The 25,044-nt window shown below is 43.8% G+C and overlaps 1 protein-coding gene and 1 pseudogene across 2 annotated transcripts in view; both read left to right on the forward strand.

Annotated features, from left to right (window-relative positions):
• The window catches only part of LOC126278026 (centrosomal protein of 104 kDa), a 400,804-nt gene that overhangs the window by 169,133 nt on the left and 206,627 nt on the right, over positions 1-25,044 (forward strand). The gene's annotated exons all lie outside the window — the stretch shown is intronic.
• Positions 4,580-4,697, forward strand: LOC126279771 (5S ribosomal RNA; annotated as a pseudogene).

A 25,044-nucleotide genomic window follows, 5' to 3' on the forward strand; every position in this document is an offset into this window, starting at 1 on the left:
ACCCAACGTGCTCTAGAAGGTGTAAGTCAACTACCCTGGCCAGCAAGATCTCCGGATCTGTCCCCCATTGAGCATGTTTGGGACTGGATGAAGCGTCGTCTCACGCGGTCTGCACGTCCAGCACGAACGCTGGTCCAACTGAGGCGCCAGGTGGAAATGGCATGGCAAGCCGTTCCATAGGACTACATCCAGCATCTCTACGATCGTCTCCATGGGAGAATATCAGCCTGCATTGCTGCGAAAGGTGGATATACACTGTACTAGTGCCGACATTGTGCATGCTCTGTTGCCTGTGTCTATGTGCCTGTGGTTCTGTCAGTGTGATCATGTGATGTATCTGACCCCAGGAATGTGTCAATAAAGTTTCCCCTTCCTGGGACAATGAATTCACGGTGTTCTTATTTCAATTTCCAGGAGTGTATAATAACAGAGGCATGCCTCGGAACCTATGGTCTAAAATCGCTACTTTATTGGAAAGCACAAGTTTCGAACAAATTAAAAATTTAATAATAATCAAGTGAATGTTGTGCCCGCCCCGATAGCCGTGCGATCCAACGCACGGCTTTCCGGTGTGGGAAGGATCGCCTGGTCCCAGGCACGAATCCGCCCGGCGGACTTGTGTCGAGGTCCGGTGAACCGACCAGTCTGTTGATGGTTTTTAGACGGTTTTCCATCTGCCTCGGCGAATGCGGGCTGGTTCCCCTTATTCCCCCACAGCTACACTATGTCAGCGATTGCTGCTCGAACAAGTTCTCCACGTACCGTACACCACCATTACTCTACCACGCAGTCATAGGAGCTATACTCATCTGGTATGAGACGTTCCCTGGGGGCCGAACCGCACAATAACCCTGGTTTCGGTGTGGGACGGAGTTGAGGTGAAGCGGACTGCGGTGGTCGTCGTGGGGTTGTGGTCCACTGCGACTGCGGCGGGGCAGGAGCCTCTCCGTCGTTTCTAGGTCCCCGGTTAACATACAATACAATACAATACAATACAAGTGAATTTTACCTTCTATCACATTATGCATGTTCCGTGGCTCCCTAGCCATTTCAGCCTTATGTTTACACTTAAAACACAGGCAAAAATCCGTACCAGGAATTTTAGGGCTAAACTATAACCTCAACACATTATGTGTTACTTTATTGGGTTGTACTAAGTGGGCATTAGCTGTCTACGAATTATTGGAACTGCTTACTGACGTTTTTATGACAGTATGGTGGCGATTCTGTTATATGCAGGTGTAATGTACGTGTTTCCAGTTTTCAGCGTTTTAGGTGTTCAGGGTGTCTTATTCTGAAATTTATATTTGCCTTCTAGACAAATGCTGAATGGCAGTCATTGAAGGTTAATTGATACGTGTCTGTGTTGTTGAATTTATTTGAAATTATGCTGGGTGTTTGTAATCTTGCTCTTCGACGTCACCTCGAATCATCTCAAGTATGTAATTGAAAGTTTATTCGTAAAACTTGTCTGATTATTCCAGTAACTGAGGAAGACGTCTACGGTACTCGTCACGTCAGAGTTGATTGTAACCTCGTTGATTCTGTCGAGGGAGTCGGATCCACTGTGACCGAGCTGTCGGCCGATGTTATCGGTGAGCTCTGGCGACGGCGTCTGGCGACCGTTGCTGTGAGACTGTGAACGCAGCCTTACACGTATGGCTCCCAGACAGTATTGGCCAAATTCGAATTGATGTGATTCTTTTTCATTTTCTACTCTAGCAGAAGAATCGAAACATCCAGAGAAATTTCCTTTGCAATACTTAAAGAGGTTATGTGGGTCATTGTTTTAAAAGAGATTTGAGAGTTCGTGCGTAATTCGTCTACACCTACATATATACTACCCAAGTCCCTGTACAGTACATGAAGCTGGGTCCTGTATGCCACTGCCGTTCATTCTCTTTCCTGTTCCACTTGCAAATCGAACGAGAGAAAAGTGATTCTCCATAGGCTTATATACAAGACCGAATTACTCTTGCTTTATCCATACGGTCCATATACTTGAGGAACGTTTGAGGCAGTAGAATCTTTCTGCAATATGTGGCAAATACTGGTTACGGGAGTTTCTTTGAGAAAAAGTTGCGAAGGAAATGGAAATGATGAAATAGTCATTATGCAACATCTCCATTTCGTGATTTAATAAAAGTATTTGATTTATTTACTTTTGTGTAAATGTAAACAATAAATAACTAGGCGTAAAGCTGAGTAACCGGTCATATGTAGAAATAAAAGGAAATGTAAATTTGTCCTTAAACGTCAAAATACAGTTTTTAACCCGATTGGGTTGTTGTAAAGTGAAGTACGGAATGGGGAGGGCTGCGGATTCCTGGCATTATGTTCTGGGTCGTATGTTTTTATCTGTAAATGTATACCAACGATCTGCTGCTTAAAAAAAAAAAAAAAAAAAAAAAAACTCTACTCCGGATTATGTAACTGTCTTTCACAATGATGCTGAATGTAATGCAAATAAATTTGTACATAACATTAGCTCTCTTTTTCTAATGCAAAAAATGACGTTTAATTGCTGCTACTGCTAACACAGAGCAGTCTGTTTCTGACACAGAACGCATGTAAAAGCGAAATTTAACTGTCTCAAGGTGAGTAACTATTCTGTTAATTAGAATATTTTAAATTATTAGAACTAATGACAACTGAAAATCTCTCTTGGAAATATCGCATTCAACATATAGTTCAGAAACTAAATACTGCAATCTGTACTATGAGAATAATTTTCACAGTATAATATCCTACAGTATCGTACAGTGGTGTGCAAAACTCATGGACGAAAGTAACTTTCGCTTGATGTGTCACTATCAAGTGACATAGAAAGAACTGCTACAAAGTATAGAAGGTATCTGAAAGAAATACGCAATGAGACGAATGAAAATGACACTATAATTCAAGCTAATAATTACACTGAAGTCACCGTATAACACCTGTAGTGTACGTCAACACCTAAATATGACACCAACACACAATAAGTGTTACACTCAGGGAGGAATTTTGTATTTGACCGTGTGTTTACCTACTGGATAGAGGCTATCAAACATGAATTTCGTTAGTATGGCAATTAATAGAAAACTGAAAGACTTTGAAGATAAATAAGGTAGTAAACACATACAAATGAAATAACAAACGGTCGCCAACTTAATTAGGAATAATCATTTGTAACATTAATCTCAAATAATTTAAATATAATTTAATGAAAGGGAGTTTCATTCTTTCTCTCTTTGTAAAGTGTAATGAACACACACAAATACCAGACGAACTGACCAGTGGTAAGCAGTAGTTTTCATTTGCATAAACTGACAATCACAGAAAGATAATTAGCACTTTACTCCTATTAATAACAATCACCACCTCAACCATTAACCAATTCAGCACCAAAAAGTTATCAGAAACCTCACGTGACTAAATGAAGTATGACAAGAGTCCTGGTTGAACTTACACACACTCCACAAATGCAGATAAATAACACTGTACAAACACTTTTTTCCCCTGTCTCATTCATGGAAATACTTAAGATTTCTTTAGCAAAACAATTTTTAGTTTAACTTTCTCATAATAGAGAAGAATTTACTAGGGGCCCATAAACTGTCAATTACTCTACTGGCAAATTCTGTAACTATTTCAGAGACTAATTACCTTACACTGTTGTAGATTTCTAACCTCACTTAAATTTGTGTGTTTTAATGCTTTAAAACAAGTTATTCGAATATTAAGCTCAATCAGTTTCAGAAAATAGTTCATGATACTAATCAATACAATTTTCTTTTCATAATAGTCCAATATACGTGCCTTTCTCACTACCTGTGAAGCAGGTAACTTTGATAACAATATTTAAACTTTTTAGCACTGAACTTTATCACCTTTAGTGCAACAATAAACCATTATGTTTTCAGAAACAGGATGCTCGATTATGTGTACGTTAAGGACAGGACCCTGCATTGGTTTGTGATTAGGACAGTTTTTAAGGTGCAAACACAGTCTTTGTCACTGTAATTATTATTAAAAAACGCTCACATCAATATACTGGTCCATACTGTGATACATATCTGAACTCCTGCAGCTGGTGAAGTAATGGCGCAATAGTGGTGGTAAGCACGTGGCGGCTAAGTGGTCCCATGCTCTTGGAGTTGAATGCTCTTTATAAATTCTTCTTGGCGACGTATTCCCTTCATTTCAGAGCCACTCCATGATAACAAGAGCACCATACGACAGCCAAAACCACATACGGGGCAATTTCAACATCAATTAGCTTCCAAATGCTTCACCTGGCACCCGCGTTGTTAACAGTAGAACGTCTAGCCACTGACTGCATAATGTATTCTCTCTCTCTTGCCTCCCAGATTGACCGCCAGATACACCTTTTCCCACGCGTCAAGCCCCTTCCGTAGCGGAAGGGATTCCCTACGTCTTTTAAGTTACATCATACAATTTCCCTAAGTATAAACCAGTATTCAAATTACAAATTTTCTTTTATAAACAGACATAATTTACAAAATTTCATTATTTTTAAACAACTTTTAAGTTTTTATATTACATATATTACACATATCAACTTTCCTTTCACAACTCAGCCAACGGCTTTGCCGCAGTGGTAACACCGGTTCCCGTCAGATCACCAAAGTTAAGCGCTGTCGGGCTGGGCTAGCACTTGGATGGGTGACCATCCGGTCTGCCGAGCGCTGTTGGCGAACGGGGTGTACTCAACCCTTGTGAGGCAAACTGAGGAGCTACTTGATTGAGAAGTAGCGGCTCCGGTCTCGTAAACTGACGTACGGCCGGGAGACTGGTGTGCTGATCACATGCCCTTCCATATCAGCATCCAGTGACGCCTGTGGGCGTCACAACTCAATGAACTTAACCAGTAAAGACCAAGTACTTCATACTTACATACACGTAATTACATTGTATAAATTATTTATAATCGATCTTGGTGTTACAACCGCCATTCACGATGGGCATTACAAATGGCGGCACACGGTTCTTAATGAGATGTGTGATCACCACTGATGGTAAAATGCACGCCCTGAAAAGTGCTGCCATCCCGGCCACTAGGCTGGTAAGGAGTCCTTATACAGCGTTCAATGCCTCCACCAACGCAACTGAAATTGCTGGATGGTCGTCGCTGCATGTACAAGTGCTGGAATACGTCTCCCCTACGCATCCCCCAAGTGCTCGATGGAATTTAAGTCGTGATGTGGACAGGCTAGTCCATTCGTCGAATGTCCTCTCGTGTAAAGAGCTCCGCCACCTGCACCATTCGATGAGGTCGCTCACTGTCATCCATAAAAATGAAGTCACGACTGAACGCACCCATGAAAATATGTGCGTGGGGAAAGAGTAGGCTGTCAAATAACGATAGCCAGTGACTGTATTCAAAGATTTGGAGGTCAATACGCCCATACGACAACATTATACCTCCCCACACCATAAGATCTACATCACCAAAACGATCGTGTTCGACAATGTTCTGGGTGCATTACGTAAGAACATTTAACATTGCAGCTCGTCAGCAATCGTGAATAATTTAATTATTATAAAGAATCCACCTCGATTGGAAATAGAAACCGTATGTTGACCTAGGTTTCGGCGCGGATAACCACGCCTTCGTCGGAACACGCTAAAGTTACAAACTACCTAAAAAGGATGTTCTGTTACCGAAGTTTAACGAGTTCCTTTAAGGGCGCATGTAGATGACCTCACACTTTTCGTTATTTAGGGTCAACTGCCACTTTTCGTACCATTAAGATATCTTTTATAAATAGTTTTGCAGTTTGTTTTGATCTACTCATAACTTTATTAGTCGATAAACGACAGCGTCATCTGCAAACAACCGAAGACCGCTGCTCAGATTGTCTCCCAAATCGTTTATATACACTCCTGGAAATTGAAATAAGAACACCGTGAATTCATTGTCCCAGGAAGGGGAAACTTTATTGACACACTCCTGGGGTCAGATACATCACATGATCACACTGACAGAACCACAGGCACATAGACACAGGCAACAGAGCATGCACAATGTCGGCACTAGTACAGTGTATATCCACCTTTCGCAGCAATGCAGGCTGCAATTCTCCCATGGAGACGATCGTAGAGATGCTGGATGTAGTCCTGTGGAACGGCTTGCCATGCCATTTCCACCTGGCGCCTCAGTTGGACAAGCGTTCGTGCTGGACGTGCAGACCGTGTGAGACGACGCTTCATCCAGTCCCAAACATGCTCAATGGGGGACAGATCCGGAGATCTTGCTGGCCAGGGTAGTTGACTTACACCTTCTAGAGTACGTTGGGTGGCACGGGATACATGCGGGCGTGCATTGTCCTGTTGGAACAGCAAGTTCCCTTGCCGGTCTAAGAATGGTAGAACGATGGGTTCGATGACGGTTTGGATGTACCGTGCACTATTCAGTGTCCCCTCGACGATCACCAGAGGTGTACGGCCAGTGTAGGAGATCGCTCCCCACACCATGATGCCGGGTGTTGGCCCTGTGTGCCTCGGTCGTATGCAGTCCTGATTGTGGCGCTCACCTGCACGGCGCCAAACATGCATACGACCATCGTTGGCACCAAGGCAGAAACGACTCTTATCGCTGAAGACGACACGTCTCCATTCGTCCCTCCATTCACGCCTGTCGCGACACCACTGGAGGCGGGCTGCACGATGTTGGGGCGTGAGCGGAAGACGGCCTAACGGTGTGCGGGACCGTAGCCCAGCTTGATGGAGACGGTTGCGAATGGTCGTCGCCGATACCCCAGGAGCAACAGTGTCCCTAATTTGCTGGGAAGTGGCGGTGCGGTCCCCTACGGCACTGCGTAGGATCCTACGGTCTTGGCGTGCATCCGTGCGTCGCTGCGGTCCGGTCCCAGGTCGACGGGCACGTGCACCTTCCGCCGACCACTGGCGACAAATCGATGTACTGTGGAGACCTCACGCCCCACGTGTTGAGCAATTCGGCGGTACGTCCACCCGGTCTCCCGCATGCCCACTATACGCCCTCGCTCAAAGTCCGTCAACTGCACATACGGTTCACGTCCACGCTGTCGCGGCATGCTACCAGTGTTAAAGACTGCGAAGGAGCTCCGTATGCCACGGCAAACTGGCTGACACTGACGGCGGCGGTGCACAAATGCTGCGCAGCTAGCGCCATTCGACGGCCAACACCGCGGTTCCTGGTGTGTCCGCTGTGCCGTGCGTGTGATCATTGCTTGTACAGCCCTCTCGCAGTGTCCGGAGCAAGTATGGTGGGTCTGACACACCGGTGTCAATGTGTCCTTTTTTCCATTTCCAGGAGTGTAGATAAGGAACTTGAAAAGGCCAATAACACTACCTTGCGGAACGCCAGAAATCGTATCTGTTTTACTCGATGACTTTCCGTCAGTTACTACGAACTGTGACCTTTCTGACAGGAAATCACAAATCCAGTCACGTAACTGAGACGATATTCGATAAGCACGCATTTTCACTACGAGCCTCTTGTGTGGTACAGTGTCGAAAGCCTTCCGGAAATCCAGAAACACGGAATCAGATCATTTGCAAGTATCACGTGTTTCATGGTAAACAGATCGTCCGTTTCAAGGTACAAGATGATGCACGACTGACTACGTGTGGCTTAATTGTCCAAACGTTATGTTACTATTTTTTAAAAGAATAGACAGAATCGTACTCATCATAAAACTCTGTAACTGAAAAATAGCTGTAATAGACTGACGGGAACGAACTCACAACACCAAGAAGCTGGCAGTGTCACTATGAGGGTCCAAATCACGTTTGCTTTAAATACACGCTATAAAGGTCGCGGGCGTTAGTTATGTTTGAGATTGGACGTGATAAGTTTATGATACTCGAGAATGCTTTTAAGTCGACTAAGACACGATTATAAAACATCTTGAAAAAAATGGCTCTGAGCATTATGAGACTTAACTTCTGAGCTCATCAGTCCCCTAGAACTTAGAACTACTGAAACCTAACTAACCTAAGGACGTCACACACATCCATGCCAGAGGCAGGATTCGAACCTGCGACCGTAGCGGCCGCGCGGTTCCAAACTGTAGCGCCTAGAACCGCTCGGCCACTCTGGCCGGCATATCACTGAGTTTGAATGAGGTCGTGTAACAGGCTACAAGATGCTGGAGCTCCATCTGTGTTATTACAGAAAGACTTGGGAGGAATGTGTCCACTGTGCGTGATTGCTGGCAGTGGTGATGGCGGGGACGTACTGTCTCAAGAAGACTGGGCTCTGGACGATCACGTGGCACAGAGTACCATCGTGTTCAGTGTATGCCTGTAGCGCATCGCAGTGCATCTGCAACAGCAATATGAATAGCTGTTGGCAACACAGTGACACAACGAAATATTATATGTCTGTTACTTCAACGATAGCTCCGAGCCAGACGCCCTGAGACGTGCATTTCACTGACCCCAAACCACCGCCAGTTGCGGCTTCATTGGTGTCAAGCGACAGCTCATTGGAGAGCAGGGGGGGTGGGGGTGTCTGTTGTGTTTTCTGATGAAAGTTGGTTCTCTCTCGGTGCCAGTGATGGCCGTATGTTGGTTAGAAGGAGGCCAGTTCAGGCCTGCAACCAACCCGTGTGCGTGCTAGACGCATTGGATCTGCACTGGGAGTTATTGTCTAGGGTGTGTTTTGATATGACACCAGGAGCACTCTCGCGGTTATCCCACGCACCCGAACTGTAAAACTGTACATGAATCTGTTGATTTGACCTGTCGTGCAGTCATGAACAGCATCTGTGGAGTGTTTTCCAACAGGATAATGCTCCCCACATACTGGTGTCGCAACACAACATGCTCTACAGAGTGCCGACATGTTTCCTTGGCCTGCACCATAACCAGATCTGTTTCTACTCGAGCACATATACGACATCATCAGACGGCAACTCCAGCGTCATCTACAAACAGTGTTAACCGCCCTTCATTGGCCGACCTTGTGCAACAGGCATGTAACTCTGTCGCACAATCTGACATCCGGCACCTTTGCAACACAATGCATGCACTTTTGTATGCTTGCATTCTGGCGCTTACACCAGTTATTAATGTACCAAAGTTCACTTTTGCAATGGCTTATCTCGTGCTTGCATCAGCCTGAGATATTACGATGTAAAACACTTAAATATATTACGTAGACAAATGTATTCCCAAAATTTTATTACTCTACAGTTTGGTGTCACGGCTTTTTTTCGTCAGTGTGCGAAGTCGTGAGATACCTCCTAATATCATGTCGGCCCTCAATTTGTTCGGCGTAGTGCAGCAACTCGAGATGGTATGGACTCAATAAGTCGCTGGAAGTCATCTGCAGAAATATGGAGCCATGCTGCCGCTATAGCTGTCCATAATTAGAAAGTTTTTTTTCCGATTCTGGATTTTAGGTACGAACTGACCTCTCGATTACGTCCCATTAATGTTCGATGGAATTCATGCTGAGTGATCTGGGTGGACAAACCATTCGATCGAACTGTCCAGGACGTTCTTCAAACCAATAGCGAACAATTGCAGCCCGATAGCATGGCGCATTATCATCCATAAAGATTCCAACGTTGTTTGAGAACGTGAATTCTATGAATGACTGCAAATGGTCTCCATGCAACCGAACATAACAACTTCCTGTCAATGGTCAGTTTAGTTGGACAGAGGACTCAGTGCAGTCTACGTAAACTCAGCTTACACAGTTATGGAGCCACCACCAGCTTGCACATTGCGCCTTTTCGACAATCTGGATCAATAGCTTCGTGGGATCTGCGCCATACTCGAACCCTACCATCAGCTCTTACCAACTGAAATCAGGACTCATCTGACCGCCGGCCAGAGTGGCTGTGCGTTTCTAGGCTCTACAGTCTGGAATCGGGTGACTGCTACGGTCGCAGGTTCGAATCCTGCCTCGGGCATGGATGTGTATGATATCCTTAGGTTAGTTAGGTTTAAGTAGTTCTAAGTTCTAGGGGACTGATGACCACAGCAATTAAGTCTCATAGTGCTCAGAGCCATTTTTTTAACTCATCTGACCAGGCCACGGTTTTCCAGTCATCAAGGGTTGACACTCAATGCAAAGCGAAGTAATGAAGGCTACGACGAATTGTGGAGTGGTGCTGGTCCTTCAAACAGGCCACAGGCATGTAAAGTCTCATGGCGAAGACCAGAAGCAATCTGGGTAGAGCTGTATCAAAAGTGCCTTCTTAGCGCTCGCCGCCATGGAAACATACCAGATTCCTTACATGTATTTCGAGCTGCGAATGTGAACGACCATCAACTGTATAATGGAATGATGACAATGGAATTTTATGCCAGGACTCGAACCCGGATTTTCCGCTTATCGCGATTGGTCGCCTTACCATTAGGTTATCTAAACACGCTCTACAGCCAGAACCAACTTTTCATACATCATCAACCATGTGTCTGCAACAAGCACTCGTACGTTCATTAAGTATACGAAGTGTGACAATAAAGTAATGAGATGTGACAACCCTGCAGGCTTGCGTAGGAACAATATCTTTGACCTTGGTCTATAAGCTGCTTCTAGTCCAAGCGGCACATCGATGCAACTGCTCAGTCGTGTGTTGTGCTGTAATAAGTTAACAAGTATTTGTGTGTCTCGTCACGGAAATGGAACTGCATAATATTGCGCAACGGTATGCCATTTCTTTTTGCGTTAAATTGGGTGAAAACGCGATGGCAACTTACAGTAAGTTTCAGAAGGGTTTTGGAGAGGAGGTTATGTCAGGAGCTCAAGGATTTGCTGGCATGAAATGTTTAGTGAAGGCAGAACGAATGATGAAGATGAAGACCACAGTGGACGACCATCAACCTCATGGATGGATGTCAACTTGGCCATGGTGCTTGAACTCGTATGATCTGATCGAAGATTATCCCTGAAAATGATTGCAGAAGAACTGAATATCAATCAAGAAAAGGTTCTTCTAATAATAACTGAAGATCTTGGTATGAGAAAGATTTGTGCAAAAATGGTCCCCAAAATTCTCTCGCCACAACAGCGAGAAACACGGAAAAATGTGGCAGCTGATCTGTTAGAACAAACGGAAATCATTCCAGAATTGTTGAGCCGTTTATAACTGGTGAGGAAAGTTGGTACTTTCAGTACTGTCCAGAGACAAAACGTCAAAGTTCGCAATAGTGCTCAAAGGGATCACCTAGACCAAAAAAAGCTCGCATGTAGAAGTCAAAAGTGAAATGCATGCTTGTGTGCTTCTTTGATTCCAAGGGAATTGTTCATAAAGAGTGGGTTTCCTTGCCTCCTGGACAAACAGTTAACCAATATTACAACAAAGAAATTTTAGAAAGGCTTCGTAAAAGAGTTCTTCATATCCGTGCCAACATTGCTGATAATTGGATTCTGCATCACGATAATGCGCCCTCCCATACTGCTCTGTCAGTACAGCAATTTTTAACCTCAAAAAAAAATTTTAGTACTACCACAGCCACCTTATTCAGAAGATATCGCTCCGTGCGACTGTTTTCTATTTTCAAGAGTGAAAACGGCGGACAAGGGACACCATTTTCAAACAAGATGTCCAAAAGACTGTGACGAGGGTCTTGGACGATATTACAGAAGACGAGTGCCAGAAATGTTATCATGCGACAGGCCGGGGCAAGCAGTGAATTTAACACTAAATTCTTCTTGAATCTTCATATGGAAGTGATGCTCTAAGGCCCCCCCCCCCTTCCCCTTTCTAACTCCGAATTTTGCTATTGCACATGGGTTAAGAAGAAACACGAAATAACTGTAATCAACCCTACAAGTGGAGTAGAAGAGAGTTTGGCACCTGCAATAATTTAATTTGATAGAAATTAATTCAATTTGATAGAAATTAATGAAGAACCAGAGGTTCAGGGAGAGCATTAGGGAACGATTGATAAGAATGGGGGAAAGAAATACAGTAGAAGAAGAATGGGTAGCTTTGAGGGATGAAATAATGAAGGTGGCAGAGGAACAAGTAAAATCCTTGGGTAACAGAAGAGATATTGAATTTAATTGATGAAAGGAGAAAATATAAAAATGCAGTAAATGAAGCGGGCAAAAAGGAGTACAAAAGTCTCAAAAATGAGATCGACAGGAAGTGCAAAATGGCTAAGCAGGGATGGCTAGAGGACAAATGTAAGGATGTAGAGGCTTATCTCACTAGGGCTAAGATAGATACTGCCTACAGGAAAATTAAAGAGACCTTTGGAGAAAAGAGAACCGTTTGCATGAATATCAAGAGCTCAGATGGAAACCCAGTTCTAAGCAAAGAAGGGAAAGCAGAAAGGTGGAAGTAGTATATAGAGGGTCTATTCAAGGGCGATGTTCTTGAGGACAATATTATAGGAATGGAAGAGAATGTAGACGAAGATGAAATGGGAGATATGATACTGCGTGAAGACTTCGACACAGCACTGAAAGACCTAAGTCGAAACAAGGCCCCGGGAGTAGACAATATTTCATTAGAACTACTGACAGCCTTGGGAGAGCCAGTCCTGACAAAACTCTACCATCTGGTGAGCAAGATGTATGAGACTGGTGAAATACCCTCAGACTTCAAGAAGAATATAGTAATTCCAATCCAACAGAAAGCAGGTGTTGACAGATGTGAAAATTACCGAACTATCAGTTTAACAAGCCACGGCTGCAAAATATTAACACGAATTCTATACAGTCGAATGGAAAAACTGGTAGACTCCAACCTCGGGGAAGATCAGTTTGGATGCCGTAGAAGTGATGGAACACGTGAGGCAATACTGACCCTACGACTTGTCTTAGAAAATAGATTAAGGAAAGGCAATCCTACGTTTCTAACATATGTAGACTTAGGGGAAGTTTTTGACAATGTTTCCTGGAATACTCTCTTTCAAATTATGAAGGTGGCAGGGGTAAAATACAGGGAGCGAAAGGCTATTTACAATTTGTACAGAAACCAGATGGCAGTTATAAGAGTCGAAGGACATGAAAGGGAAGCAGTGGTTGGAAAGGGAGTGAGACAGGGTTGTAGCCTCTCCCCAATGTTATTCAATCTGTATATTGAGCAAGCAGTAAAGGAAACAAAAGAAAAATTCGGAGTATGAATTAAAATCCATGGAGAAGACAATAAAAACTTTGAGGTTCCCCGATGACATTGTAATTCTGTCAGAAACAGGAAAGGACCTGGAAGAGCAGCTGAACGGAATGGACAGCGTCTTAAAAGCTGGATATAAGATGAACATCAACAAAAGCACAACGAGGATAATGGACTGTAGTCGAATGAAATCGGGTGATGCTGAGGGGATTAGATTAGGAAATGAGACACTTAAAGTAGTAAAGGACTTTTGCTATTTGGGGAGCAGGATAACTGATGATGGACGAAGTAAAGAGGATATAAAATGTAGACTGGCAATGGCATGGAAAGCGTTTCTGAAGAAGAGAAATTTGTTAACATCGAGTATAGATTTAAGTGTCAGGAAGTCGTTTCTGAAAGTATTTGTACGGAGTGTAGCCATGTATGGAAGTGAAACATGGACGATAAATAGTTTGGACAAGAAGAGAATAGAAGCTTTCGAAATGTGGTGCTACAGAACAATGCTGCAGATTAGATGGGTAGATCACATAACTAATGAGGAGGTATTGAATAGAATTGGGGAGAAGAGGTGTTTGTGGCACAACTTGACAAGAAGAAGGGACCGGTTGGTAGGGCATGTTCTGAGGCATCAAGGGATCACAAATTTAGCAGTGGAGGGCAGCGTGGAGGGTAAAAATCGTAGAGGGAGACCAAGGGATGAATACAGTAAACAGATTCAGAAGGATGTAGGCTGCTGTACGTACTGGGAGATGAAGAAGCTTGCACAGGATAGAGTAGCATGGAGAGATGCATCAAACCAGTTTCTGGACTGATGACCACAACAACAGAAATGAATTTGATAAAGGAAAGTTTCAGCAATGTAGTGAGAAATGATTATGACTAAACTCAAAATAATAAACAAAACACATGAAACATTAAGATTGGATACTCAAATAAATGCTGTCGAGGTGAAGTTGCCCACAAACTAGCTTGTGACATTTATGACCAAGTGGTATGTAGAGACAATTCCTTGGAACTCAAATCTTAAGGGAAATACCTTGCTGCTACAGTAGTGAGGACTCAGACAATAAACACCCAAGACAGAACCACGTTAGAAAAGATGGGAACAGGTGCGCTGTGCTGAGCTCTGATTGTCATATAACAAAATTTCCTAAACTGCCGTTGCTGCGGACATACATTGCCAAGCTCTCTTCTTAACTGCAAGGACACGATCTGGCGTACCAGAGACGATGGCTGGTTGCTTCGACGTCCCGTCGTGGTTATGATAATGTCGCGAGTATAGCCCAAAACAACTTATCCTGGTCTGGTTGTTCCAGACTAAAGACTTCCTAGCAATACAAATTCGACTCTGAGGGAGACGAAGAAGGCTCGCTACTCAATCACTGACAGTACAGTGATTGACCTTAACAAGCGAAGTCACACAGTAACTCTGATACAGGCACCTTTAGCCAAAACTGTTTAAGACGGAGAACTTAGGCCACTTGTAAGCAGAACGCTCAATTGCCAACTGTATTGGAAAGTTACGTTGAAGTTGAAACTTCAGCAACTTCGTCGAACAGTTACAATTATATGAAAGTACATTAGACAGCCAGACAGCCAACGGAAGGCAGGTTGTCCAGAGCACCGAGAGCTCAGTCTTATAAACTACTCCGACTGAAAGGCAAGACTCGACTCTCTCAAGAGCACCCGTACAAGCCGAACATAGAACATTACCGCCCCCACGACAGTGGCCGTCGTTAAACGTGCCAATCAGCAACTCGGAAACCGGCGGAAAATTCCACTCTACTGCCGAAGCACTACTATTCCACCAATGGAGATACTTGGCGCCAATTTCTGGCCGATTTTGCTACGTCACGGAGCTATCCCCTGAGAAAGTCAATCACAGTTATGATTTTGCAGAAAACGCGGGAAATTGCCCGCCAAGACTGCCTGGGAACACAAGTCATTCCCACGCCTCGCTCATGGCACTTCAGAAAGTGTTTTCAGAAAGTTTCTGCGAAGTAACGGAATCTCTGCCCCAGCCTCTCCTTCAGGCCCCTGTGGGCGGGTCGCTCCGGCTCTTATGACAATGTCGGCGTCTGGACAGCATCCACTCGGCTCCCTCACACCCGTCGGCATAACCCTTTCAAGATCAGCAGAACCCGCCTGTCACCAGACCACCCGGATGACGAGAGACGCTGTGTGGGAAGTCCGCATGTGAAGTAATAGCAACTTTTCAGCGCATGCAATTAGAGAGGAAAATATTCAGATCTTTTGGGTTCTCAGTACTAGCCTTGTAATGACCATTCTCGGCTATACTTCCCAAAATCGAATTACTCAGAGTAAGATAAAAATGTGAGAGGGGGCAAGTCACTATGTGCATCGCAAAGACATGTCACCTCTCAACCATCAATGGCAGAAGTGCTGGAAAAAGTGTGTGCAATTAGAAGGGAACTACTTTGAAGGAGACAACACTAAACTTGACTAAAACGGTAAGCAACACTTTTTTCACATCAGTCTCATTACTTTATTGTCGCACCTCGTATTCCCGCACAAGGGAGAGATTCTAACTTAAAGTCGCTCGCCTGGCGTCGACAAATAAATACAATATCGCATACCAGATTCCATATCCTTGCCATCGTTCACTTACATTCTCACTGCTGGCTTACGACTATTTCTACTCTACTAAATAATGTAACAGACCTAATGACTACGCTATCGATATTTACAAACAGCATCAGAAAATTAATTCGATATTTACAAACAGCATCCGAAAATTAATTCCTATCCTACCAGCGTGCCCTTCTAAAAGAGTAACAATTATTTTGGATGACTCCTTGCCGGCTACACGCCCCGCTAGCAAGTCTCTGGAATGCTCTCAGAAGCGCATAGAACAACGAGATTACATAGGTTTCCTAAAAACTCGACAAAACACTGCTGCTATTTCCACTTTGAACAGAGACCAAATACAGCAGGTATGGAGGCGATACGAAGTCGTTGGAAAATTTCTTAGCAGCTTTGGAGCCATCTTCAAGCAAATACACACATCAAAAAAAGTTTTATATCTCCTCGGTTCCGAGAGTTCCGGAACCTGTACAGAAAGTTGGAACAGAGATCAGTATAAACATCATTTCCGCCTTTTTTATTACTCATGAAAACCTCACATTGCATGTTGTACCACCATACAGTGAGACCTTCAGACACGATGGTCCAGATTGCTGTACAACCGGTACTTCTAATACCCAGTAACACGTCCTCTTGCATTGTTGCATGCCTGTATTCGTCGTGGCATACTTTCCACAAGTTCACCAAGGCACTGTTGGTCCAGTTTGTCCCACCCCTCAACTGCGGTTCGGCGTAGCTCCCTCAGAGTGGTTGTTAGATCACGTCGTCCATAAACAGTCCTTTTCAATCTATCCCAGGCATGTTCGATAGGGTTCATGTCTGGAGAACATGCTGGCCACTCCAGCCGAGCGATACCGTTATCCTGAAGGAAGTCATTCACAAGATGCGCACGATGAGGGCGCGAATTGTCGTCCATGAAGACGAATGCCTCGCCAATATGCTGCCGATATCGCTACACTATCGGTCGGAGGATGGCATTCACGTATCGTACAGCTGTTACGGCGCCTTCCATGACCACCAGTGGCCTACGTCGGACCCACATAATGACACCCCACAACAGCAGGGAACCTCCATCTTGCTGCAATCGCTGGACAGTGTCTCTCAGGTGTTCAGCCTGACTGGGTTGCCTCCAAATACGTCTCCGACGAGTGTCTGGTTGAGTTTATGTGCGACACTCATTGGTGAGCCAATCCTGAGCGGTCCATTCGGCATGCTGTTGAGTCCATCTGTACCGCGCTGCATGGTGTCGTGGTTGCTAAGATGGACCTTGCCATGGACATCGGGAGTGAAGTTGCGCAACGTGCAACCTATTGCGCACAGTTTGAGTCGTGACACGACGTCCTGTGGTTGCATGGAAAGCATTATTCAACATGGTGACGTTGCTGTCAGGGTTCCTCTGATCCATAATCCGTTTGTAGCGGTCATTCATTGCAGTAGTAGCACTTGGGCGTCCTGAGCGAGGCATGTCATCAACAGTTCCTGTCTCTCTCTGTATCTCCTCCATGTCCGAACAACATCGTTTTGGTTCACTCCAAGACGCCTGGACACTTCTCTTGTTGAGAACCCCTTCTGGCACAAAGTAACAATGCGGAGGCGATCTAACCGCGGTATTGACGGTCTAGGCATGGTTGAACTACAGACAACATGAGCCGTGTACCTCCTTCCTGGTGGAATGACTGTAATTGATCGGCTGTCGGACCCCTTCCGTCTAATTGGCGCTGCTCATGCTAGGTTGTTTGCATCTTAAGGCGGGTTTAGTGACAGCTCTGAACAGTCAAAGGGACTGTATCTGTGGTACGATATCCACAGTCAACGTCTATCTTCAGGAGTTCTGGGAACTGGGGTGATGCAAAACCTTTTTTGATGTGTGTATATTAACTAATGTATTTCATTATATTTACAGTTACAGAAGTTCACTGCCTTATTTAGAATCAATCAAATGAACGAAATAAGGTATTTAAGAAAAGAAAAAAAAGGACATTGAAATTACTGAGTTGCTACGCTACAAATTCGATACAAATAAATCGTATTGTGGTAGCGCTTAGACGAGCTGATGGCTACCATGCCGATTTCTTACACCTGACGACAACGGTAGTACATGTTATCCTAATGAAGAATCATTGTGTACTATCACTTGCCTCATTATGTGTGCAAAAGATGTCTATTCCATATCTTAGGAGATATCAGTAATCTCAGCGATCTTCTCGTTACTTGACTTCCTCACCACTAGTTTCAAACTTCAGTATTGTTGATCGATTTTCAAAGCTGATCTTAGGATAAATTGCTCCTCTTTTGCTGAGCATATCTATATAGTAATTCTTTTGCTACGCATTTGACATAAATGGCGACTAGGAAGCTACGAACTCCTGTGCTCGCACTGCTCCCGAATACCACAGCGGAAATTTTTGGATATATTGTACGGCATTATGATCGGAACTTATAGACAACCATCCCTCCTTGCTTTCCATCAACTGCTGATGAAGTAATCTCCCTCGACTAGGATTCGTTCCGGTTGTCTTGGGTTGAGCGTCACTGCAGTTCCGTACGGGAACGGCCTCAGCTACGGGAGAAACTATTCTATTCAATGACACCTCGGGCTTGCAGCTAGATGACGTCAACAACTCGACACGATATTTCAGCCGTCAACCATTCAACTACATTCAGGCGAGTTTTGCAGTGGAGATTGCTGGCGGACGTCGGTACCTTTACATTGAAAACTCTCGCTGTGGGACTGATTTAAGAGTTCTCTGTCGAACATTGCTCCATCTGCGGTGCGCAGCGGCATGCACAACGGTGAGATCGCATGCCCGCGCATTCTCGAACTGCAGGCTCGCTGATTTCGGTATAACGTCAGCGACGTCCACCGGCAATATGTTTGGACGTCGCAAAGGCGTACGATCGAATCCGGTGGAACAAAGTACCACTCAAACTTGAGAACTTGCTGCTGCTCCCGGGTTGCAGCCTCAATATCATCGACAGCTTTTTACACAATAAGCATATAAAGCTCGAGGGACAGTCTCAGACTCCACACAGACGGTATTCCTCAAGGTTCCGTGTTGTCTCTGTTACTCCTTTTCATCAATATAAATTATATTCCAGTACTGACTCGTGTGCAGGTCGCCCATTTCACAGACGACATCGCCTTGGTGGCAAGAAGCCGGAGGGCCAACGTGTTCATCGCTCGCCTACAGCACCCAACTCATGATGGTAGAAGACTGACCCAAGGAAAATACATTTATAATCAACGCAGTCGCTATTAGGAGAAACAAAACTGCCATTCTACGGGTCGGAGAGTGTAATGTCAGATAACTTAATCCGGCAGGTAGGTTAGAAAATTTAAAAAGGGGAATGGATAGGTTAAAGTTAGATATAGTGGTAACTAGTGAAGTTCAGTGGCAAGAGGAACAGGACTTCTGGTAAGATGAAAACCAGGTTATGAATACAAAATCAAATTGGGGAAATGCAGGAGTAGGTTCAATAACGAATAAAAAATAGGAGCGCGGATAAGCTACTACGAACAGCATAGCGAACTTATTATTGTAGCCAAGATAGACACGAAGTCCATGCCTACCACAGTAGCACAAGTTTATATGCCAACTAGCTCCGCAGATGAGGAAGACGAGGTAATGAATGAAAGAGGAAGCCGCTCGGTAGAATTTTGGGCAGAGAACTACTTAATTATAGCTAACGCTTGGTTTAAGAATCATGAAAGAAGGTTGTATATGTGAAAGAGGCCTGGAGACACTGGAAGGTTTCAGATAGATTATATAATGCAAAGACAGAGATTTAAGAACCAGGTTTTAAATTGTAAGACATTTCCAGGGGCAGATGTGGAATCTGATCACAATCTATTGGTTATGAACTGTAGATTAAAACTGAAGAAACTGCAAAAAGGTGGGAATTTAAGAAGATGGGACCTGGATAAACTGAAAGAACCAGACGTTGTAGAGGGTTTCATAGAGAGCATTAGGGAACGACTGACAAATACAGAGGAAAAAAATGCAGTGGAAGAAAAATGGATAGCTTTGAGAGATGAAATAGTGAAGGCAGCAGAGTATTAAGTAGGAAAAAAGACTAGGGCTAATCGAAACCCTTGGGTATCACAAGAGATACTGAATTTAATTGATGAAAGGAGAAAATATAAAAATGCAGTTAATGAAGCAGGCAAAAAGGAATACAAACGTTTCAAAAATGAGATCGACGGGAATTGCAGAATGGCTAAACAAAGATGGCTAAAGGACAAATGTAGGGATGTAGAGGCATAATCACTAGGGGTAAAATAGATACCGCAGAAAGACGAAAGGATTATATAGAGGGTCTATACAAGGACGATGTACTGGAGGGCAATATTATGGAACTGGAAGAGTAAGTAGATGAAGATGAAATGGCAGATGTGATAGTGAGTGAACAATTTGACAGAGCAATGAAAGACCTAAGTCAAAAAGAGACCCCTGGATTAGACAACATTCGGTTAGAATTCCTTGGGAGAGCCAGTCGTTACGAAACTCTTCCATCTGCTGAACAAAGTGTTTGAGACAGGCGAAATACCCTCAAACTTCAAGAAGAATATAATAATTCCAATCCCCAAGAAAGCAAGTGTCAACGGGATGAAAATTACCGAACTATCTGTTTAATAAGTCACAGCTGCAAAATACTAACACGAGTTCTTTACAGACGAATGGAAGAACTGATAGAAGCCGACCTCGGGCAAGATAAGTTTGGATTCCGTAGAAATATTGGAACACGTAAGGCAATATTGACCCTACGACTTATCTTAGAAAATAGATTAAGGAGACGCAAACCTAAGTTTCTAGCATTTGTAGACTTAGAGAAAGCTTTTGACAGTGTTGTCTGGAATACTCTGTTTCAAACTCTGAAGGTGGCAGGCCCCAACTACAGGGAGGCTATTTACAATTTGTACAGAAATCAGATGGCAGTTATAAGAGTTGAGGGGCATGAAACGGAAGCAGTGATTGAGAAGGGAGTAAGAGAGGATTGTAGCCTATCCCTGATTTTGTTCAATCTGTATATTGAGCAAGCAGTATAGGAAACAAAAGAAAAATTTTGAGTAGGAATTAAAATCTACAGAGAAGTAATAAAAACCTTGAGATTTGCCGATGACATTGTAATTCTGGCAGAGACAGCAAGGGACCTGGGCGAGCACTTGAACGGAGTGGACTGTGTCTTGAAAGGAGGATATAAGATGAACAGGAAAGCCAAATGAGGATAATGGAATGTAGTCGAATTAAATCAGGTGATGCTGAGGGAATTAGATTAGAAAAAGGGAAATTTAAAGTAGTTAGAGGAGTCTTGCTACTTGGGTAGCAAAATAACTGATGATGGTCGAAGCAGAGAGGATATAAAATGTAGACTGGCTATGGCAAGGAAAGCGTTTCTGAAGAAGCGAAATTCGTTAACATCGTGTATAGATTTTAAGTGTCAGGAAGTTTTTTTCTGAAAGTATTTGTATGGAGAGTAGCCCTGGAACTGAAACATGGACGATAAATAAGTTTAGCCAAGATGAGAATAGAAGCTTACGAAATGTGGTGCTACAGGAGAATGCTGAAGATTATATGGGTAGATCACGTACTAATGAGGAGGTACTGAACAGAATTGGGGAGAAGAGGAATTTGTGGCACAACCTGACTAAATGAAGGAATCGATTGGTAGGACACGTTCTGAGGCATCAAGGGATCACCAATTTAGTATTTGAGGGACGTGTGGAGGGCAAAATCGTAGAGGGAGACCAAGAGATGAATACACTAAACAGATTCAAATGATGTAGGTTGCAGTAGTTCCTCGGAGACGAAGAAGCTTACATAGGATAGGGTGGCATGGAGAGCTGCATCAGACTGATCTCTGCACTGAAGACCACAACAACAACGTCAGCGCAGGCGACACAAGGGCAGTGATGTTTACCCGTCGCCACTTGGAATTGTAAGATAGTTGATTCTCCACTATTAGGAAATTCCTTGGAGAAATCATGTTATAGTCAGCAGTAAGTTACTCCTTAAACTGCATGTGCGGGATAAGAGGATCAAGATTTTAAAATTCATCTACCAACTATACCCCCAACTGGCCAGCTCGGAGATTAATGTCAATGCGAAACTTCGCCTTTACAGAGCAACAGCCCTCTAACTATTGGTTGTTCCATATGGGGGACGGCAAGTCCCTCTAATTTAAAAACCATCCAAACCTTGCATAATCGATGTATGTGACGCACACTGTGGGCACCCAGAAGGTCAAAAATCCGTGACCTGCATGAAGAGCTTAACCAACCTACTGTCCCGCAAACCATCGTCCAACACACACACGGAAGCTCGTGGATAAACTAGAAACCCTACGGCCCACGTTACGCCACCTAGAATATGTTGGATCGGTTGCTTGTGAGCGTCGGCACTGGGTCCGAGTTCCTCAGGTGGTTATTGAGGTTCCACAGTCGCTCTCCACCTCAACCTCTACCTATATACTACTACAAGGGTCAAAGTGCACGAAACCCAGTGTTATTACCAAGATTTTTAAAAAAGCAAAAAAAAAAAAAAAAGGAAATAGATAGAGCAATCTTTAGTGCAGAGGGACTGGCAGCTGAAATATCGTGGGAAAATGTAGATGACATCCGGCTGCAAGCCCGAAATATCGTGTAACACTCATTACGCCGGGAAATCTTTAAGAATCACAAACCTGTTCTTCCCTGTATGTGGCTGCTTCTTGCCGATAACATCCTGTACACGGCGTCCTACCGTTGTGCAAATAACAGCGGTCTTTTGTTGAGCTGTAAAGAGCCATGTTGCTGGCCCCTCCAAGAGCAATCCAGTGCCTTGCTAGCGGAGCGTGCACACTAATTACGTGAGTGGACGCCTCGCCCCTAGGGCTGTGTTAAGCGCCAGCACGTGCCCCACTTCTGGGAGGGGGGAAAATTCCCCGTCATTCAAGATTACCCTCATCACACACACGCACACACACACATGCTCTCTCTCTCTCTCGCTCGCTCTCGCTCTCTCTATTCTCTAGAGTGCTTCCGGCCCGCATCAATATTCAACAACCGCAGTCTCCAACACTTTCCAATATACAAGCGCAAATTAGGACAGAGTGTTCGGGTTCAAGAGAGTTACAATTTCTTCCAATACCGAAACACAAAGACCGTGTGATTGACAAACTGGCAAAAGGTAAAACTCGCTGAAAAATCTCCGCGAAAGTTCAGTACTAGCACTAAAAGTTTCATTGCTGTAAAGAGCCCTCTCTCACTGCTTTTCTGCTCTTTCTGTCCTCCTTATTGTTTTCTTTTAATTACCTATTTTAGATCCCACTTGTTTGATGATTTAGTGTCCTGGATTATTCTTTCACCTTCTCATTACGTGCATATACACGGACCGTCCAAAAATTGCTATACTGATTTTATTTCTGGCTTATAGGTGACGTCAGCCCTGCAATTACGGAGGCAGCTTGAACTAACAACGGCAGACAACAGATGTACATTTGATTTATCAGCAGTGTTAAGTAGTGGAATTGCTGCCGTATTGTGTCATGGCTGTTGTGTTACAAATCGCAATGGAGCAAAATCTTTAAATCAAGTCTTTAAGACTTTTCGAAAATATTTTGAAAGGAAAAATGTATGTAAAGTCTGTCCCGCTCACCTTGACTCCAGAACGAAAACAACAACGCTTGGACGCTTCATTGAAACCCAATACGCGGACATCACCAGTGACGAGACATGATGTTATCAATTAGAATCTATCACAAAACGACAATGTGCAGAAATTTAAAAGAAGGGTCAACGCTTTGACGACGTAACAGACATTCAAGCCAATGTGACGCAAGAGTTGAACAGTATCCAAATGGAGGACTTTTCTGACAGTTTCACATAGTTGTGTGTGTGCGAGTGTTTATGTGTGGGGCGCTGGGTTGGGGGGACTATGTAGAACATCTGAAGCAGTAAAACCACCAAGTTTAACTTTTCTCTATTTTTTATTAATCCAGTCTCGAAAATTTTTGGACTGACGGGGTAGGTGTGTGTGTGTTCTTTAGAAGCACTTCTGCTGTTTCCTTGTAGCTCGTTCTGTTCTCCATAGAATCATCTTGGTACCTTCTTGTTACAGTTTTGATACTTATAAAGAATTTAGTTTTTTGGAGGTATTCCTGTTTCTGTTACAATAGTTCACTTTTTCAAGGGACTGCGTGTCTAAGGTGTTAAACAATTGTACGAACTTCATCTCCAATTTCCAGGCTATTTCTTCATTCACTTTGCTATTGTTTCTTGTGGAAGTCACTGGTCATATTTTACATAGTTTTTTCATTCCCTGTTTTACGATTTCCTTGGAGGTATTTCTGACGAAGATAGAAAGTTACGTCTTGCCTTACTCCAGTCTTTAATTTAGACGGCTTAGAGATTTCGCGCATGCTGATTACCTTTGATGTATAGGCTGACAATTATTGAACTATGTGAAAAAACGTAAATTAGTTACAAACTACGGCGTGCACACAGTTTATTCAATATGTAAACGTCCTACAGATATTCGGAATCAGATTGTGACATGTTCGATGTGCCTGCCGTCATTGGCGATGATATGACGCAGACGAATAGTGGAATTCTGCATGACCCGCTGATGTGTCGGAACATCGATGCTATCGATGGCCTCCTGAATGGCTGTTTTCAGCTCAGAAATGGTTTTGGAGTTATTGCTGTACACCTTGTCTTTAATATAGACCTACAAACAGGAATCGCGTGTGTTCAGATCCGGAGGATATGGCGGCCAATCGTGGCCCATACTTGGAGCCTTTGGGGACCCCAAAGCCAGAATGCGGTCCCCAAAGTGCTGTTCCAGGATATCAAACACTATCCTCCTGCGATGGGCTCGTGCCCCGTCTTGCATGAACCACATATTGTCGAAACAAGGGTCACTTCGGGTAAAATGATCTTCCAAAACCTTCACGTATCGTTCGGTAGTCACAGCGCCGATTATTCCGTGACTGGACATTGCACACCGCACAGTCATCCGTTGAGAGTGAAGAGACATCTCAGTCCCCAAATGTGGCAATTTTGCTTATTGGCGAACCCATCCAAATGAAAGTGGGCATCGTCGCTAAACTAAACAACACTCATACGCTTGCTAGTTCCGTCATGCCCCCCGGCCAAATGTGCAGTTTGAACGTCCTAGTGCAAACTGTTCAGAAATAATTGTCAGCCTGTAACTGAATTGTAAGAGCTTCACTTGCTACAGTTTCCGATTCATATTTAACGCCAAATAGTCGGATTATTCGATTTTAGATTTTTATTACCACTAGAGTCGCAAATTAATTTTAATAAATATGCACGAAGCGCAGCTGCGATGCGTATAAATCATGAGATGATGGCCAGTAATTAAGGATGATAATA

This window comes from Schistocerca gregaria, chromosome 6 (assembly GCF_023897955.1).
Source record: "Schistocerca gregaria isolate iqSchGreg1 chromosome 6, iqSchGreg1.2, whole genome shotgun sequence".
NCBI classification, from domain to species: Eukaryota; Metazoa; Arthropoda; class Insecta; order Orthoptera; family Acrididae; genus Schistocerca; species Schistocerca gregaria.